Genomic DNA, 4,716 nt, shown 5'->3' with positions numbered 1-4,716 from the left:
AGAAGGTCAATGTCAAGGCATTGATACATTTTTTTAATGTTTATATTTATTAATAGTTATTTATTACGTTAATCCTGAAAGAATCCACATCATTTCATCGAAATTTAAAACCAATCGAGAAAATTTCCATTCAAAATCATTTTAATATATTGACTTCAGAGGCAGGCGTATGCAATTAACATAAACGAATATTTTACAGAGTACGGGTTATCGCCTATTGTCCATTACACGTATATAATCTAAGGACAAAAGTGTCGATGGTGCACTAACATTGATTTACGGTTTCGCTCGCCGTCTCGCCGAAGCAGTAAAACCAACGCCTCATTGTCAGTGAACAGAATGAGTTTTCGGTCGGGCTGTAATAATAACAGATGGCACAAGGATGCGGTTTTTTATATTGCTTAGATAATTTTTCGTATCACAAATTCGTGGATAATCAGCGGAAGATCAAAGATTATCGCAATTTAACACAAATAATTTCTTTATTCTTATTAATCAACATGTTTACTCATTCATTTTGTGCTTTGTAAAGTAGCAACATCCCAAATGAATCATCATATACTCGAAACAAATTTTACCACACCGTGGACATTTGCTAAACAACACCATGAAACGTCAACAATTTAAAGCAACACCAATACCACCATATAAAGTAGCTGAAGAAGTTAGTGTTGAAGTTGGTTTACCAATTTGGGCAATTTATTTCACAACGATTTGTAAGACTTTTTAAGATTTCTTTCTCTCTTGTTATTTAATCGTTTTTAGTGACGGTGGTAATCATGTTGGGAATTTGCTTTTGTTGTATCCGCCGTTGCATCAATAAGAGAAGGGCAAACAACGACAAGAATGCTAAAAATGGGGAAGCTACTTTACAAAAGTTAACCAAAAATGCCGAAGAGTTAGAATAAGGTGAAAAAATAATCTTGTAAATTTAAAATAAAAAAATTAAACGAAAAAATCAATTATTTTTGGAATAAGTTGTTCATGACACATTTAATCTTCATTAAGTTTACTTTAAAGTGCTTCCTATTTCATCGTTATATCTCAATTAGTTTTTAAGATATGATTATTTAAAGTTCTATGTCATCTCATGCAGACTTGGGTTCAAAAAATCATAACAACCACGTTTATGAAAAGCAAGAAATTATTTATGGCAAATATAATCCTCATTAAATTTGCTTTAAAATGCTTCTTATTTCATCGTTATATCTCAATTTGTTCTCAAGATACGATGATTTAAATTTCAATTTTACAAATTCATAACAATTAAACATGCATGGTTGGGTTCAAAAAATCATAACAACGATGTCTATGGAAAACAAGAAACTGTTTATGACACATCTAATCTTCATTAAATTTACTTCAAAATGCTTCTTATTTTATGATTATATCTCAATTCGTTTTTAAGATATGATTCTTTAAAGTTCTATTTTCCAAATTAATGATTAAACATGCAGACTTGGGTTCAAAAAATCATAACAACCACGTTTATGAAAAGCAAGAAATTATTTATGGCAAATATAATCCTCATTAAATTTGCTTTAAAATGCTTCTTATTTCATCGTTATATCTCAATTTGTTCTCAAGATACGATGATTTAAATTTCAATTTTACAAATTCATAACAATTAAACATGCATGGTTGGGTTCAAAAAATCATAACAACGATGTCTATGGAAAACAAGAAACTGTTTATGACACATCTAATCTTCATTAAATTTACTTCAAAATGCTTCTTATTTTATGATTATATCTCAATTCGTTTTTAAGATATGATTCTTTAAAGTTCTATTTTCCAAATTAATGATTAAACATGCAGACTTGGGTTCAAAAAATCATAACAACCACGTTTATGGAAAACAAGAAATTATTTATGGCACACTTAATCTTCATTAAATTTACTTTAAAATGCTTCTTATTTCATCGTTATATCTTAATTCGTTTTTAAGATATGATTCTTTAAAATTCTATTTTCCAAATTAATGATTAAAAATGCAGACTTGGGTTCAAAAAATCATAACAACCACGTTTATGGAAAACAAGAAATTATTACACATTTAATCTTCATTAAATTTACTTTAAAATGCTTCTTATTTCGTCGCTATATCTCAATTTGTTTTCAAGATACGACTATTTAAATTTCAATTTTACAAATTCATAACAATTAAACATGCATAATTGGGTTCAAAAAATCATAACAACGATGTTTATGGAAAACAAGAATCTGTTTAAAGCGCATCAAATCTTCATTAAATTTATTTCAAAATGCCTCTTATTTTATGATTATATCTCAATTCGTTTTTAAGATATGATTCTTTAAAGTTCTATTCTCCAAATTAATGATTAAACATGCAGACTTGGGTTCAAAAAATCATAACAACCACGTTTATGGAAAACAAGAAATTATTTATGGCACATTTAATCTTTATTAAATTTACTTTAATATGCTTCTTATTTCGTCGCTATATCTCAATTTGTTCTCAAGATACGACTATTTATTTTTAATTTTACAAATTCATAACAATTAAACATGCATGATTGGGTTCAAAAAATCATAACAACGATGTTTATGGAAAACAAGAAACTGTTTATGGCACATCTAATCTTCATTAAATTTACTTCAAAATGCCTCTTATTTTATGATTATATCTCAATTCGTTCTTAAGATATGATTCTTTAATGTTGTATTCTCCAAATTAACGATTAAACTTGCAGACCTGGGTTCAAAAAATCATAACAACCACGTTTATGGAAAACAAGAAATTATTTATGGCACACTTAATCTTCATTAAATTTACTTTAAAATGCTTCTTATTTCGTGGCTATATCTCAATTTGTTCTCAAGATACGACTATTTAAATTTCAATTTTACAAATTCATAACAATTAAACATGCATAATTGGGTTCAAAAAATCATAACAACGATGTTTATGGAAAACAAGAAACTGTTTATGGCACATCTAATCTTCATTAAATTTACTTCAACATGCTTCTTATTTTATGATTATATCTCAATTCGTTTTTAAGATATGATTCTTTAAAATTCTATTTTCCAAATTAATGATTAAAAATGCAGACTTGGGTTCAAAAAATCATAACAACCACGTTTATGGAAAATAAGAAATTATTTATGTCACATTTAATCTTTATTAAATTTATTTTAAAATGCTTCTTATTTCGTCGCTATATCTCAATTTGTTCTCAAGATACGACTATTTATTTTTAATTTTACAAATTCATAACAATTAAACATGCATGATTGGGTTCAGAAAATCATAACAACGGTGTTTATGGAAAACAAGACTTTGTTTATGGCACATCTAATCTTCATTAAATTTACTTCAAAATGCCTTTTATTTTATGATTATATCTCAATTCGTTCTTAAGATATGATTCTTTAATGTTCTATTCTCTAAATGAATGATTAAACATGCAGACTTTGTTTCAAAAAATCATAACAATCACGTTTATGGAAAACAAGAAATTATTTATGGCACACTTAATCTTCATTAAATTTACTTTAAAATGCTTCTTATTTCATCGTTATATCTTAATTCGTTTTTAAGATATGATTCTTTAAAATTCTATTTTCCAAATTAATGATTAAAAATGCAGACTTGGGTTCAAAAAATCATAACAACCACGTTTATGGAAAATAAGAAATTATTTATGTCACATTTAATCTTTATTAAATTTATTTTAAAATGCTTCTTATTTCGTCGCTATATCTCAATTTGTTCTCAAGATACGACTATTTATTTTTAATTTTACAAATTCATAACAATTAAACATGCATGATTGGGTTCAAAAAATCATAACAACGATGTTTATGGAAAACAAGAAACTGTTTATGGCACATCTAATCTTCATTAAATTTACTTCAAAATGCTTCTTATTTTATGATTATATCTCAATTCGTTCTTAAGATATGATTATTTAAATTTCTATTCTCCAAATGAATGATTAAACGTGCAGACTTGGGTTCAAAAAATCATAACAACCACGTTTATGGAAAACAAGAAATTATTTATGGCACATTTAATCTTTATTAAATTTACTTTAAAATGCTTCTTATTTCGTGGCTATATCTCAATTTGTTCTCAAGATACGACTATTTATTTTTAATTTTACAAATTCATAACAATTAAACAGGCATAGTTGGGTTCAAAAAATCATAACAACGGTGTTTATGGAAAACAAGAAACTGTTTATGGCACATCTAATCTTCATTAAATTTACTTCAAAATGCTTCTCATTTTATGATTATATCTCAATTCCTTTTTAAGATATGATTCTTTAATGTTCTATTCTCGAAATGAATGATTAAACATGCAGACTTTGTTTCAAAAAATCATAACAATCACGTTTATGGAAAACAAGAAATTATTTATGGCACACTTAATCTTCATTAAATTTACTTTAAAATGCTTCTTATTTCATCGTTATATCTTAATTCGTTTTTAAGATATGATTCTTTAAAATTCTATTTTCCAAATTAATGATTAAAAATGCAGACTTGGGTTCAAAAAATCATAACAACCACGTTTATGGAAAACAAGAAATTATTTATGGCACATTTAATCTTTATTAAATTTACTTTAAAATGCTTCTTATTTCGTCGCTATATCTCAATTTGTTCTCAAGATACGACTATTTATTTTTAATTTTACAAATTCATAACAATTAAACATGCATGATTAGGTTCAAAAAATCATAA

At 26.4% G+C, this 4,716-nt stretch overlaps 1 long non-coding RNA gene across 1 annotated transcript; it reads left to right on the top strand.

The window, feature by feature from the left end:
- The first annotated feature begins 526 nt into the window (after positions 1-526).
- Positions 527-965, top strand: LOC111428893 (uncharacterized). The gene is made up of 2 exons (XR_011641588.1): positions 527-716; positions 766-965. It is a non-coding gene; the product is annotated as an uncharacterized lncRNA (long non-coding RNA).
- Positions 966-4,716: the final 3,751 nt, after the last annotated feature.

This window comes from Onthophagus taurus, chromosome 10 (assembly GCF_036711975.1).
Source record: "Onthophagus taurus isolate NC chromosome 10, IU_Otau_3.0, whole genome shotgun sequence".
Taxonomy (NCBI): Eukaryota; Metazoa; Arthropoda; class Insecta; order Coleoptera; family Scarabaeidae; genus Onthophagus; species Onthophagus taurus.
Note: the sequence above shows the minus strand (reverse complement) of the source record. Positions and strands in the feature narration are given on the sequence as shown.